Here is a 16540-nt window from a genome sequence, read left to right as displayed (position 1 = left end):
CCATCATGATAATCTCGATCTGCTGACTAAAAAGATTTGAGCAGCCACTTCTGCAATTTGGCTGACTCATCTCATTTTTACTGTCTCCAATATTGTTATATTTTGCAATGATATCTTCTTATAATATACATTTTAAACCCTAGCAACAAAAGTCTTTTAATTTGCAACAAAACATTTCCTTTTTTTAACAAATGTTAAATAATATTCTTCATAAATATATTTTATAATTCTATCTAACCCTGTGTACGGCTTTGTTTGATCTGTTTCACAGATCAAAGTTATATTTGCGAAACATAATTATTTTCGTTTGCTTGCAAGCGAAAAAAAATACAATGAAAAGTCAGAACCAATTATACAGTCGTAACTTCAATTGCTGCGTCACTATTGGTTCAGTAACAACAGCAATTCTAGAGGTTTCCTCCCAGCATGAGCCAAGTCACTATTGGTTCAGTAACAACAGCAATTCTAGAGGTTTCCTCCCAGCATGAGCCAAGTCACTATTGGTTCAGTAACAACAGCAATTCTAGAGGTTTCCTGCCAGCATGAGCCAAGTCACTATTGGTTCAGTAGCAAAGGTAGTTTCAAAAGTATTCTTCCAAGAGTGAAAGTCATACGTTCAGTAATTACTTTCATATTAAAGATTGCTTTCCAATCGATTCGAAAGCATTATTAAGTACCCTATCAAAAAGTACTTGTTTGCAGTATTTAAAATCCTGAATATTGAGATATGTCTGTAATGATTAAAAACATTGACCATCACGAACACAAAAAAAAAAATCTCCCAAAAATCTACCAATTCAGGAGACCTGATCTAATGACAAAAATAATTTTATGAGAAGCTCGTACAGCCTGGCCAACACGTCTCACATAAACTTATATTAATGAATATCATTTAACCTATAATACAACCTCGGAATTAGTAAATTACAAAAAGGCACAATACCGTTACTGGTACAATACACAAATAACCCGCACATAGGTGAGAGGAGCTTACGACGACGTTTCGGTCAGACTTGGACCATTTAGGAAGTCACACTAACAGAAAGGGGAAAAGGGGGCAGCATATATGGTCAACAGAAAGGGACGGAACAAGAGAGGTAGTAGTAATAGTGGAGTCAAAGACCAAGAAAGAGGAGCACTGCAGGAGATCTAGGAGCCCAGTAAGGGTTGGAACAAAAGCGCAGGGAAGGGGGAGGGAAAGGAAATGGTACTAACCCTAAAGGCTTAAGTTTCAACAGAAAAAATGAATACAGGAAATATTTGTTTACATGAGAGTACTGGAGAAGCAACGTGAGCTGCAAGAAGCAAGTTGTAAGTACAACAACAAGTGTGAAATTTAACACTAAGAAGCAACATACAAATTATTAATAGAATGTAGATAATTACTAAATGTTAATAATTCTTAAAACACTTATGTTAAATAAAAATATAATTATAAATAAAAGAAATTAAGTTTAATCTATTAAACAAATAATAACTAACAAAATTGTAATAAAAGTATTACTAAATATAATTATGTAATAAAATTAATACTAAATACAATAATAAGTGATTATATTTTATATTTAATACATTATGAATTACATTCATGCAGTTATTATGCCTAAATGCATGAATGTATTTAAATAATCTGTCTAATATTTAAATTTTATATAATTGGGCAATTACAAACAGTTAAAATGAAGCGGAAATTTTGATGGATTAAAACGTCAAATAGATGAGAATTGCCTGACGATGTTTACTAAACTGTTCTTGTTGTTGACAAACACCTCAGAGTTATACGTCAAACATCTCACTTCTATTCATTAGTTTAGTGATTTTTTTTATTTTTTTATTAAAACAAAATTACAATATAACAATTAAAATATAAACTTCAATGCGAACAAAAAGGTTCTCCATACTGTAAGACATTACACACATGCCATCCTGTGGCCAGTTGTACATTCTAACTGTTGCTAAAAAACCTAAAACTATCCATTCCTTATTATAACACACAGATATGAAGAAAAAAACATTAAATTATGTCGTGTACTAACTCACTTTCCCACCATCAAAAAACAACTCGACGATCTGATGTTAAAATACTTAAACCCTTTTTTCCACACTATGACAAATGCCATGGAAGTTAATGACTAGTCTGTCTCATACTTTTGTAAGTACTTATTTCACATAATATACAAACAATTAAAAAATAACATGCTCAATATAGATACTGAACATAGTGTTAATATCCTACAATATTAAAGATAAAAGCCATGACCCTGATGCTCCTCCCAATGTTATATATGTTTTGTCACATATTTTACAATATTTATGAACAAAAAGCCAAGGTAACATACTTGAACTGTCAAAAGCTCAAAGTATAATTATCCTCCAACATGGCTGCCCACCGCGTCTAATACCATAGATTATCCATTTAAATAAGCTTCCGTACATGTCCCTTATTAACAAAAACAATTTCTTCCTTTAAACCTACCATTGATCAGTCACTCAACTTCTGTCAGACTGAAAATCCTTACTGTAATAATGCCACTCACGGCTTATGATACATATTACTAAAGAGATCTAGTTAGGACACAAGATCTCACAAGTACCTACATATGTATATAATAATTGTGTCGCATGACACAAAGGCCGTCTTAAAAAGTTGTTAATATACACACATATACATTTATATATATATACCTATATATGTGTACACCTACACATATACCTACATACTCATACACACACATTAACACAATAATAGAAAAGCTTTTATGATCATTTGTTTTTGTCTTGAATTGTCAGTACATTGCAAGACAAACGGTAATAATACTTTGACTTGCATTGATACGCATAAAACTGCTGTGTGTCATACCCATCCATACCATACAACTCTCAAACAACATTATCACGTTCACGTATCCTCCAATATAGTCATATCCTCGCTAAAAAAGGAAAACGGTCCCTTTTTACTTAGTGAACACATTAATGAGTTTCTTTACCGTAATATTTCTGTATGATTCCGGAAACAATGTTTCCCATCGTTTTCCATAAATGAGATTATTTCTACATACTGTACGATATATTCCCGCCGCAATTGCCCTAATTCTAATCCCCCCCTTTTTTCCCTCAATCCCCAGGAAAAAAAAACAAGAAATCTGACACAACGTACATAATTGCCCTCCTTACATCCTCAGACACCCCTCGTACCTCTAATGTTAGGGCTCGCAGAATCTCTACGTTACCCCCTCCCATTAACTTGAAAACTCTTGCCAGCCACAACAGTACCTCCCCCAACTCTTTACAGAAGTAAACGGCATGAAATGCTTTTTCTGGTTCCTCACAATGTTCGCATTTTGCGTCCCTTACCAAACCCATCACACACAAAGCAGACTTCGAAGCCAAAATTCCCATTACAAACCTATAAACTAATTCCCGTACCCTCGACATTAATCTAAGCTTCTGGAACTCATACCAAATCTTACCCCAATCATACAAGGGGTATACCGATACCCCTTGCATGATTTCTGGTTTTCTACTCATCTCTACCAACCTTCCAACCCTAAGTTTGTCTACCTCTCCTACGACTAACAATAACCTGAGCATAGTCTCGCATTCCATTAATTCCTTTCCTCCCCACCAACGTCGGACATCTTCCATCACTCTCCCCACTCTCACTCCTTTTACCCCCCCCTCCCGTAGGAACCTCTGTTTAACATACATTGTCTTTACTCTCGGCCCCAGCGCCAAAAGTCCTACCCCCCCTCTGCGTACATTCGTCATGACCACCTCTTTACTGAGCCATGCCCTTCCAAAACCCCAAACATAACGGAGCACCCTTCTCTGTATCTCTTGTAACTCCTGCCCTCGTAAAGGATACACCACAGCAACATTCCACACTTTACTATATAGCAATGAATTTATTATTATTGCCCTTTGCATTAAAGAAACATCCCTCGCTCTTAGATTCCGAATCCTGTGCACAACTTTCTCTCCCACCAATTCTGAGTTCACGCGTCGAGCCTCCTGCTCATCAACCATATAGAGAATTCCACAAATTTTCAGCTGTTCCGTCACTTCCCATCCGAACTCCAACCCCATTCTACCCCTTACCCTATCCCCTATCTCTAATAATTTCGACTTAGCTCTGTTGACTCTCATACCCAACGCCTCCCCAAAATTCTTCATTACCCTCCCAACCTTTCTCAATCCTTCTACACCATCTATCAGTACTGTTGTATCATCCACATATCCTACAACCTCTGTAAGCCCCTCCCCCTCCCCTTGTAAATTTGTTTTTTCTTCATCCATTTCATAAAACGGCAATGCAATGATATCAGCCATTGCTAGCCGCATACACAGGCATACGTGTGTGTGCGTATACTCTGCATGTGCAGACCGCCTCCCCCGCCAGCCTCGGACGTCACTCTGTCCAGTAGGCTCAGTTTCGAATGTAGACTCGGTCATGGCTAGCAGAACTAGCATTCTACCTTCAGTAAACGCCTGCAGAGTTCTAAATAAGATTTCCATAATCCGGAATCCTAATATTTCAGATTGTTATCAGAGTGAACCAAGTCAAGGAAGCGAAAATGTGAGCAAACCACAGCCCAGCCTAGTACTAGACTGCGGAAGAAAACATTGCTAGACCAGCCAGTTAATTTTACGAGGCCAGCACTGATATTTGCAGTTTAATTCTTTCCCTCCTTTCCGACCAAAGCTGCTTGTTGCCAACCACAGGACCTCACCTCTATGGGGTATTCTCAGTTTCTGGTCGAGCAATAACACTGGATATATGGGTAACAATGCACGGTAAGCACAAAATGCTCAATAAAGTGTGTCCCTTCGAGAAATGGTGAGGTCCTGGGCTATAGAACGAGCAGACGAGTCTGCAGGTTCACTGCTCTGGACATCAGAATGAAAAGGAACTGTTGAAGAGGCGATACAGACATTTAATATGACAAATGATGGAATGTGATATATCAAAACTTTGAAGAACTTGCAGATATACTTTAAGAGGCAGTGAATACAACAAAAGAAGAAGCAAGATAATGTGCATGGTGCTGCAAAAAAAAAAAAAAGTGTGCGTGTGCCTCTGCAGATAAAATTCTAGCCAAACTCTGTAAGCATTCCTGCATCACACTAACAGGAAAAACATCTGTATACCTCGACACAACTAGTGTACACAGGAAACTGAACTTACATTACCGATACTGGGATTGAATTTGAATGCCCCCATTCTACAGGAGCAATATAAGCCCTACGGGTTTAGCACTTTCTTCTGATTAAAATACAAGTTTTGAACGGCATCATTCTTTAATGATTGATGCATCGTACGAAATGGATGAAACGTTTCATGGGTTTAGGCTGTGTAGGCACAAATTTTCTTGGATTCTGTGCTGTAACTGGCAAATGCATCATCTTAGGTTAGTTTTAAACTTAGTGCTAATGTATTTTTTTTTTCCTCAAAACAAACTCTTTTAACATTAGGCTGTGTAGGTTGCGTGACCATTTTATTAATCAAATTAGTTGATGTGAAATAAATGGAGAATTTCTTATCAAAGTCACAATGTTTAACTTTATTTAGTTTTCCTAACTTATATAAACTTAATGTTCTTCATTGTTAAAAAATTGAAAGTTATGTACACTAAGCTTACGTAAAACTTAGCTATTGTTCTAACTTTCTTAAATGCAGTTCAGTCTTACTTAGAGAAAACTTTTAACCGATTTTGTTCTGTTTAGGTTCCAATTTGATTTTTTGGGGGAGAAATTGGAAAAAATTATATGCTGCTTTGCATGTGATAATTTCTGAACTTCGGATCTGATTAATTTTAACCTTTTCATGCTGATAACTAGATAATGCTACTTCTGAGTGACTTCAAACTTAAAGAGATAATTTATTACGATACTGGGCTCTTTGGTCATTTGAATAGTTTCAGTTAGATTTGTCCTAAGTTGCCATTTGTACTGAAGAAAATTTAAATATTAGTTTTCAAATTATATTTTATAAATGCCTCTTTTGATTCCCTTCAATCTTCAGTACAGACATATAATTGGATTATCAACTTATGCCGCACTCTGCACTATTCTAGTTGCGTGCACTGAGGCAAAGGGAACTAGGATTGTGGATTACAGGAATACCTTACTCTGGTATCTTAGCGACCGAAATACATTTAGCTTGTAACTGTGTTCGTAAGAGAGCGTCTCTTGAAGCTTAGAGTTGGTTTTTAGCAACAAACAACTTTAAACCTTGTGACGTAGCCCAGCTGGGTAGTGAGACTGCTACATGTCAGGAGACCGGACCTGCGCTAGGGATGACAAAAATCACCCACATAAAGACATTTAGAAATGTGGGGTGAGAATCACAGGAGGTAAAGGAGGTTTTGTGTGTGAGGGGCTTGGACTTCCAGCAGGCATGCGTGAGCGTGTTTGATAGGAGTGAATGGAGACAAATGGTTTTTAATACTTGACGTGCTGTTGGAGTGTGAGCAAAGTAACATTTATGAAGGGATTCAGGGAAACCGGCAGGCCGGACTTGAGTCCTGGAGATGGGAAGTACAGTGCCTGCACTCTGAAGGAGGGGTGTTAATGTTGCAGTTTAAAAACTGTAGTGTAAAGCACCCTTCTGGCAAGACAGTGATGGAGTGAATGATGGTGAGAGTTTTTCTTTTTCGGGCCACCCTGCCTTGGTGAGAATCGGCCAGTGTGATAATAAAATAAAATAAATGTTTATATTTCCATTGTGTCGGTATTTTATACCATTTATTCCCAATGCCATGAGCTGCCACTTTCTTTAACAGTCTTTGGTGTGGAACTCTATCAAAAGCCTTACTAAAATCTAAGTAAATAATATCAAATTCTTTATCGTGGTCAACGGCCTCAAAAGCTTTACTGAAGAAAGTTAATAAATTAGTTAGACAAGACCGGCCTCTTGTGAATCCATGCTGAGTATCATTAATCAAGCTATGCTTATCGAGATGGCTTCTTATAATCTCAGCTATAATTGACTCTAGTAATTTGCCTACAATTGAGGTCAGGCTTATTGGGCGGTAATCCTCTTCAAGGGGGCCTCCTTGGCGTGGTGAAGAGGCTCTTGGTCTGAGGAATTAGACCTGTCGGTCTTCTTCCTCAGACCGAACCTAATTACCCCCTAATCTCCCCTCCCCTATCCCATCCTCCCCATCCTCCCCTTTTTCCTTTCCTCCTCCTCCTCCCCACCCCTCCCTTTTGCCCTTCCTCTTTTTGGCCTTTGGGATTTCTCCCACAGGCGCCCTAGTTCCTAGGTAGGGGAAAGGATACCGGGGTCCATCCCATTCCGTTGAGGTTCTTGGCGGTGGCGTAGTTTGCCGTGGAATCTGGATCGCCTGGGGATGTCCCGATCCTTCTCCGGTATCCCGGAGTAGCTTTGGGTGTCTTTCGGGCGACGGGTGTATCTCTGGAAGCCACCTTTCGGATTCCGAGGGTGGTGGCCGAAGGAGGTATGCTTTGTGGCGGATATCCGGCCGCCCTCTCTTTTGTCCACCGAGGTAGCTCGGCAGATGTGAGGTTGCTATCCCGGATTGTTAGTTTACTAGCATGATGGGTAGGGTATGGCACGGGTTCCATGCTGCATCTGCGCTACTTGAGGTGCTGAGGTCCTCTTGGGCGCGGAGGGAGATTTCTGGCCCTTTCATTCCTCCTAGGAACTATCCCTCCCCAGTCCCCCCTTTTTTTATTCTTTTTTTTATTTTTATTTTCTTTTCTTCTTTCTTTTTTTTTCTTAAAAACAAAAAGAAAGAAGTAACCTAACCATGGCAGCCCTAGTCCATGAACCTACTACCCCCGGGCCCCTTCTTGATACCGCACCCCGTTCTGACCCCGCCTCGTCTTTGGACCACTCTTCAGACACTCCTCATGCCTCTGTACCTCTTGCCGGTGATGTTTCCTCACCCACTTCAGGTACTGAGGCCTCGACTGACTCCTTCGATTTATCGGACCTTCGCTCTCCTCTGACTATGCTTCCGGCCTCTCCCTCTACGGTGCGGCAATTTTCAAATCGCCGACCCGTTCCACGTCGGACCAACTCTGGTCCCACGCCTAAACACCAACGACAATTACCTGCTGATGATATTTCTCCACCTTCTCTTTCTTCTCAGAAACGATCGACACGTCCTTCACTACCTTTCCGCGCTCAGTTTCAGACTGAACAGTGGACTAAATTCTTCACTTTACGACCGACTTCCTCTACTGCCTATCTTTCTGACCACAGTATTGGCAAGGCACTCCTACGCCATGTTGGTAAAGATATTTCTTTTCATGCTCTTAAGAGCGGTACGCACATCATTACCGTACAGAATGCTACCCAGGCTCATGAGCTCTCTCGTCTTTCCCATATCGATACTGTTCCTGTCACTCTTGAAAAACATCATTCCCTCAATTCTTGTAGTGGTACCGTCATTCTGCCCCATACCATAGTTCAACAAAATTTCCAGACATGTGGCACTGACATTCTTGAACAGCTGGAACTCCAAGATCTCCCAATCCTCAAGGTAGACACTTACGTTCTTCCTGCCCGCGGGCGGAGACGATACCCTAGCAATGTGGCTCATTTAACTTTTGACAGCCGAGAACTCCCATCCTCAGTTTATATAGCAGGACAGTGTAGAAATTGCTGGCGATTTGGCCATCCAGCGAAATATTGCAGATCTATCGTCGAATGCCCAGTCTGTGGTGCCGATGACCATTCTAATACGTCTTGCAATCGATCTCCCTCTTGCCTTAACTGTCATGAGGCTCACCCTTCGTACTCTCGCCGTTGTCAAGTCTATTTAAACGAGCGGGAAATCCGTTACCTCAAAGAGACAGAAGGTCTCCCTTATGCCATGGCAGTTTCTCATCTCCGCCTCCAAGGGAGACTCCCACGTGTTTCTTATTCCCGTGTTTCAAAACGTCCCCCCACTTCTGGTATCCCATCTTCTACACCCACCTCTGTGGTTACCTCCCCCATAGTCACTCCTGTATCTAATCCTTTTGCTGTCCTCGGCTCAGACGTCCCTACTTCAACGCCTCAGTCTGATCTCGCTTCTTCGTGTTCTCTCTCACAAGCCTCAGTATCGACGAGACCTCGTACGACACCTCCTCCCAATCGTCCCTCTACTTCTCAAAAGTCAAAAAAAGGTCCGTTAACACCTCCTACCCATCTTCCACCTCCTCATTTTACCCTCCCTGTCTCTGTCCCTGGTTCTCCCCCTCTCACTGGCTCAGTTACAAGTGTAGAGGTTCACCCTCCTCCTCGTACTGTACCTTCCTCCCCTGTTCCCTCCCAAGTTTCTTCCTCTTCTGCCACCTCCCAGGTTCCTGCCTCTTCTGTCCCCTGCCACGCTTCTCCAGTTCCCTCCACCCTTTCGCACGAAGAAGAGTGTCCAAATAACGTCTGCATGAAATGTCCATTATGTTGCGGTGTCCGACAGATTGTAATAAAGTTGGTAGAATTACCGACAATAATTCTACTTTTACTTTACATATTGTCGGTAATTCTACCAACTTTATTACAATCTGTCGGACACCGCAACATAATGGACATTTCATGCAGACGTTATTTGGACACCCTTCTTTGTGCTCACAGCTATTGCAACAGACACAACTTCCTACAAGATTGCCTGGCAGAGAAGGTGATCCCTAAGTCTACTCCTGCACAACTCTCCAACTCTAAGCACCCCTTCTCTCCAGCTACCCAAGCTTACTTAACTGAATGTGCCGAAGAACTTTCTAACATCGCTAAGGAAACCTTTGAAACTGCAAGGAATATGAGGGCCATTCTTCAGATTGACCAACACACTGCTGAGCATATTCTCAGCATAGTCACCACAGCTAACCTCCAACAGAAGATCAAACTCAATCGCAAACTCCAGTACCTCTGCACTAACAGTCGATGGAAGGAAATGGGACGCGAATTCCTGATAAACAACTTATCGTCACGCACCTTAACCGACTACGAGAAACAAGCACTGAGTCTGGGACTCAAATTTACCACCAACATACGCAAACCTAACTATCAACTCAATCTTGTTACCAGGAACCATAGACACAGTGACAGCAACTTCCAGAAGGGTTATATACAGGGCCTTCTCACTGCAGCTTTATGTGAACCTTCTTCTTCTAATCTTCCTAGAAGATACATCACTGCCCTTAAGGACCTCGCCAACGACCCAACATTATCGTCACCACCGCCGACAAAGGAGGTGGAGTCGTCATACTCAACACCAGTGACTACAACACTAAAATGATGGACCTTTTGAATGATCAATCTACATACGAACCCATCAGCACTCAACAGTGGGAGACGCTCACCAAAGACTTTCTATACAAAACCAGACAAATACTCAAACGCACTAGAGAAGGGAAGAAACTTCTGTACTTGTTACCAAGCAACCCTAAACCAGCACACATGTATGGTTTACCCAAGACCCATAAACACAATATTCCTCTCAGACCAATCACGTCAGGAATAGGCAGTGCTCCACACAAACTAGCCGGAGTTCTTGCCAAACATCTTTCCTGCCTTCTGGGGACCATCAGCCCCGCTCATCTTAAACACTCAGGCGACCTTCTCAACCGCATCCGTAACCTCTCCATCCGTAACAAGAAACTAAGCAGTTTGGATGTGACTTCCCTCTTCACAAAAGTACCTACCAAAAAAGCCATCGAGGTTCTACGACGTAAAGTCAACCAGGACCTTAATCTTCCTTTACCTCCCGGAGATTTTGTTGACTTGATTGAACTCTGTGTTAATTTCAACTGTTTTTCTTTCAATAACAAGCTCTACAAACAAACCTACGGCATGGGAATGGGATCCCCAATAAGTGCCGTCCTAGCCAACTTATACATGGAACACCTAGAGTCCGAACACTTCGCCAACATCATCCCTTCAAGCGTCACTTGGTTACGTTACGTGGACGATGTCCTCGTAATAACTCCAAAATGTTTTGATGTACGGGATCTTCAGGCAAGGCTCAACGCAGTTGAACCAGCGATTCAGTTTACACTAGAAGAAGAGTCCAATGACAAGCTACCTTTCCTCGACGTCCTCATTCACAAAGTAGACAACAACCTAAGATTTCAAGTTTATCGGAAACCCACCAATAAAAATGATCTCACACACTTCTATTCCAGTCAAGATACCAAGACCAAAAGAGGCATCATCATCGGGTTTTTCCTAAGAGCATACCGAATTTGTAGTCCTGAGTTTCTTGACGAGGAATGCACTTACATTCACCAAACATTCACTGAGTTACAATTTCCTTCTTTTTTCATCAATCCTGCAAGAAAAGAGCTCTTCAGATCATCAATTCTCCACGCATCAACACCGCTCCCGACAAAGTTATAATTCTTCCCAACAGCCAGGTTGCACTAAACGTCTCAAAAGTACTTTCACAAGCTAACACCAGAGTCGCCATCGCTTCTACCACTTCAACAAAGGATCTAACCAGGACAAAACCCAAGCACCACGAACCAGTCAATGCAGGAGTTTACACTATACCCTGTGGAGGCTGTGACAAGATCTACGTAGGTGAAACAGCAAGAAACCTCGACACCCGCCTCAATGAACACATTTACGCATGTAGGAACGACAACTTAAACAACGCCTGTGTACAACACCGAAATTCCACCAATCATCTCATGAAATTCAGAGACGCCCAATTAGTGATCAAAGAAACTAATTTCCGCAGACGCAAGTGCCTTGAATCAGCACTGATCGCTGTTTCGAATACTATTAAACAAAACAACGGCAGCTTCACCATCTCCGAAGTCTTAGCAAGAATCCTCCTGAAAACAGTAAACCCTGCCATCACATAGTCTCTCCTGCTATACTACACAAAGCACATTACAGAGAGTGAACACTGAAAAAAACCTGCCTCTTTCCAGTCTATATTTGTCCAATCTATTTTTATGTTACCCAAGTAATAGCTTTTATATCCTTTTACTCATGTACGAATTAATTGCTCTTCCTTATTGTATTATTTTTGTTACTACTACTACAACTACTACTACTACTACTACTACTACTACTACCACTAGTGAACATCGAAATGTTACCTCACTAGTATTGCACCTCACTCAGAGCCTTTATATACCCTCTGTGTCCATGTATTGTTTGTAATGGCTTGATAAAGCTCCTGGAGAGCGAAACGTTGCCACAATAAATGTCACATTAGTTGCACTTGTGTCCTTTTACTTTACAAGTGAAGAGTGGTAATGTGGGTGAAAAGATGGTTTGAAGAAAATTGAAATAGAAGTAAAGACCAGACTTTTACTATGTTAGTTTTCTCTTGTTCAAGGTTTTTCTCATTTTTCAAGGTTTTTGTATTTAGTTTACTGTTACACTCTGCATTCTATCGTATAATTAACTATTTTTGTGCATGAAGATCTTAAAAAAATATATTTACATACAGTTCGTAGTGGTCTGGAATGGTTTAATTGTATTTACATACAATCAAATGGATTGTATGTGAATACAATTAATCTATTCCAGACCCCTACGAGCTGTATGTAAATATTGTTATTTTAATTAAGATTTTAAAGCACAAGAATAGTTAATTATTCCGTAGAATGCACAGTGTTAAAGTAAACTAAATGTAAAAACACTGAATAACACTGAGTAAACCTACGAACCGTTCACTGTAAACAAACTTTTCGTTTAGGAGTTTCAAGAGACGTCTAATGGCTGAGAAGTGAACTCCATTATTTATCTTACGATTTCTTTCATTTTTTATGTACATTAAGAAGCATCCTTCCTTCATACACTGCCCAGGTTTCAATAAGATAGCCCAACAAACAACCGAGAAAAAAATATATATACCAAAAATCATATATGGCAAGCCCTAGCCGGGCACTGGCACGGCGAGAAGCTGTTTGTGCACTTCCTGCTGATAAAATATTGCTAATCCGAATTTATCACAGTCATAATTACTGTAATTTATGAATAATTTACTTCCGAGATAATCGACGAAAACGAGCATGCACCGAAAAAAAAAATCGAGAAAATAAGTCACTCTGTCTGACTTTTTTTTAGGCTATCCAAGGTTCTTTACAAATACGCTGCTATGTATGATTATCTATGTAACTGTATTTATGTATACCTGAATAAACGTACTTAGTTTTATGGTGTAAATCACAGTTACTTAATTTTATGGTGCATATCACAGCTACTTACTTTTATGATGTATATAACAGTTAGCACTACGTTTTCTCTAGTACCAGGAGGGATTAAGAGGATGGGACTTTATCCCTTATCCTCGAGTTCACAGGTTGATGTTGGTGAGGGGCTCTTGATTTAGGGAATTGGATCTGTGCTCCAGTTCCCCAAATTAAGCCTGAATGCCTTCCACATCCCCCCCCCCAGGCGCTGTATAATCCTCCGGGTTTAGCGCTTCCCCCTTGATTGTAATAATAATAATCGAGTTCACAGTGAATGTTCGTACGTTTGACCGAGGCAGACTACTAGGCGAGGGTCTTTGTTAGGCGTACACAAACAACAGGAAATGGGGAAATTTGGCGCATGCAAAAAAATGGCACAGAATTTGAAAATTGGCGCGGCTGTGTTTGTTTGGCACCCGATTATGTATTCATGACCTGATGCAAGAAATTTGACGATTTTTTTGGTCATGACCCGATTTGTTCGTGTTCAGAATGTTCGTGACCAGTGGTTCCGTTATATTTAAGACTATGTCTCGCCCTCTAAATAGCTTTAATTAGTGCTTATAATGAACACATTATAGAGGACCATATAGGTAGTCTTCATGGGACCATGAATGAGTCTTTAAGACTCTGTCTTTGATCCTGTTTTCTATGACCATGAAGTCCTACCATATTTCGTAAGATCTTGGGGACATTTATAATTTTTCGAAGGACCAATTTGTTATTTTATTTTATAAGACCAGGTTCGATCGGAGTACTCTGTGGTCTAATTCGATCGGATCACTATGGGGGATTATATTAGTATGTGTAAGAATGAATACAATGAAAAGACAACTGTTGATCTTGGATATTCATCTTTCCGCTGACAGTTCAAGATGTCACCTATCTTAGTTTCCACTGGGCTTAATAAAGTGATTGTGACTAAGGTTAACATTTGCTCTGAAGGCCTATTTTCTCCAATATTTCAGTTATGTCACCTGGAAAGTCATGGGCGAGTCTTACGTGGGTTTAAGCAATCGCCTTTGTGTCATGGCTTTGATGGTTGGTTCTACTCTCCTAACATCTAACTCTAGGAACTGCAGTGACATCATTAGGATTGTGTTGAGAGACATAGTGACTTACCTGGCTCATTGTAGAGGGAGCCCTTGATGTTACTACTCATTTCTTTTCGTCATGTTGGCATGTTAATTGTCACCTGATGACCATCACTTGTTCACAAGTTCAACTTTTGAACTATATTCGTGGACAATGTCCACAGTACTGAGAATCATTAGCGATACTTCACTTAGAAGAAATAACATTGGTTAGCATTTCAGCCTTTTACCTTAGCTTCAATTCTCCTTAATATTCATTCAAACATGAATGAGTGACACGGAGAATAACTTGTTCTTCAGTAGTACTTGCTCACTCACTAATATGTTCGTAATTATTCACGGAAGAAAAGTAGTTCTTCCTGAATATTGTCGGATACGACTTGAGTTTCACATAGTACACACAGATACAGCCACAAATGTTTTAAGTTTTAATGGAGCATGACCTCACCATCTGCACTTGTTCACTTGCTACATGGTAACTGGTCACAATCACAGATGCAATCTGGCTCAAGGAGCCGCCAGCACCACTATTTACAGATGGTTTCTGCTGACATAATATCTATGGGCGTATGCCAGCTCTGATGACTTTACTGTATGAAAGAGTGTGAATTCCTTGACTCAAAGGTGTGGGTTATTGGGTATAATGCCACTAGCTATATTGCCAGGTTAGAGGCATATTATCTCGAATTTTTAATGGTCTTAGGAAATGGAAGCTTCCTCACACAAACACGTGAATATATTATGTTGCAGATTCTCCTATAAGAGAGGAGAGCTCTGATGTACACATGTAAATATCATGTATTCTTTTTATCTACATTGGAATTGTTGGATTCTATACACTGACTGGAGAATTCATCTTCTACTCAGCTTCAAACTTACAGTAATGGTGTGTTCTCCTCAAAGGAAACTTCTCAATGAAATTAGAATGTGTAAGTTTAAATTTGTAAATTTTATTATATACCTTGGTTTCTGCAATAACTGGAGAATGCCTCTTCTGATAGGCTTCAATCCTTAATTGCAATGATAATAGTAGTAATAGTAGCGGTAGTGGTAACAGTAATAGTAGTACTAAGAATAGTAGTAGTAACAGTAAGAGTAGTGGTAGTAAGAGTAGTAACAGTAGAAGCAGTGTGGGTGTAGTGAGTGATTGGTGGTAGCTTTGGCTTAGCGTAGTAGTTGTAGTACTAAAAGCAGTGGTAATAATTGGTAGGGAGTAGGTGGGTTCCAGCGGTAGTAATGGGATCGGTGGTAGTGGTGGAGCAGTAGCATTGGTGGCGGTAATATTGTAAGTAGGTATTAATGGGATAGTAAGGTACAATGCAACAGTAGTATTAGCCGTGCCGGTGGTAGTATTGTAGTAGCATTAGTGGTGAATATGGTAGGTGCGGCGGTGGTGGTGGCAGTAACGGCGGTGAAGTGGTGGCAGCGGCAGGTGGTGATTGTGTGGCAGCGGTGGTGGCGGCCGTGTGGTACGCGTATTGGTGTGCCGGTGGTGGTACTGGTGGTGGTGGTGGCAGTGGTGGTGCTATGTAGTGGCAGTGGTAATATTGGTGGGGTGAGTGTGGTGCCATGGTAGTGGTATGGCATCAATGGTAGAATATAGTGCAAAGTAGAGTGGTGGTATTGTGAGTAGTGGTAGTGGTAGCGGTGGTAGTGGTGGTGGTGGTGGCAGTGTGGTGGTGGTGGTAGTGGTGGTTGGCAGTGTGTAGTGGTAGTGACAGTGGATGGTGGTAGTAGTGGTAGTGGTAGTAGTGATTGTGTGGGGTGGTAGTGGCGGGATTAGTGGTAGCGGTGCGGTGGCACCAGTTGGAGTATTGCGGTGGTAGTGGGGAGGCAATGGCAATGGTGTGGCAAGCAGCGGTTGTAGTAGTGGTGCTATTGTGGTAATAACAGTATGGGTAGTAGTGTAGTGGCAGCTTGGCGCAATGAATGTGCTGCTAGTGGTTAGTGGTATCGGTGCTAGTAGCGTAGTAGTGGCGTTGGTAGAAGTGGTAGTGGTAATGGTACTGGTGGTAGTGAACTACTGGTGGCGGTGAGGTAGGTGGTGGTAAGTGGTAAGGTAGTGGTAGTGGTGGCGGTAATGGTAATTGGTATTGGTGATGGTGGTAGTGGTGGTATTAGTGGCGGTGGAGTGGTGGCAATAATGCAATGGTGGTGCTGGCAGCGGTAGTAATGGCGGTGCCGGTGGTAATGGTGGGATTGCGGTGAAATGGTAGCGGTGGTTGGTGGTAGAGTGGTGGCGGCGGTGATTGTGGTGGCGGTGGTGGTGGCGGCCGTGGTAATGTCGG

The sequence above is a fragment of the Cherax quadricarinatus genome, chromosome 9 (assembly GCF_038502225.1).
Source record: "Cherax quadricarinatus isolate ZL_2023a chromosome 9, ASM3850222v1, whole genome shotgun sequence".
Classification (NCBI taxonomy): Eukaryota; Metazoa; Arthropoda; class Malacostraca; order Decapoda; family Parastacidae; genus Cherax; species Cherax quadricarinatus.
This window is presented reverse-complemented; position numbering follows the sequence as displayed.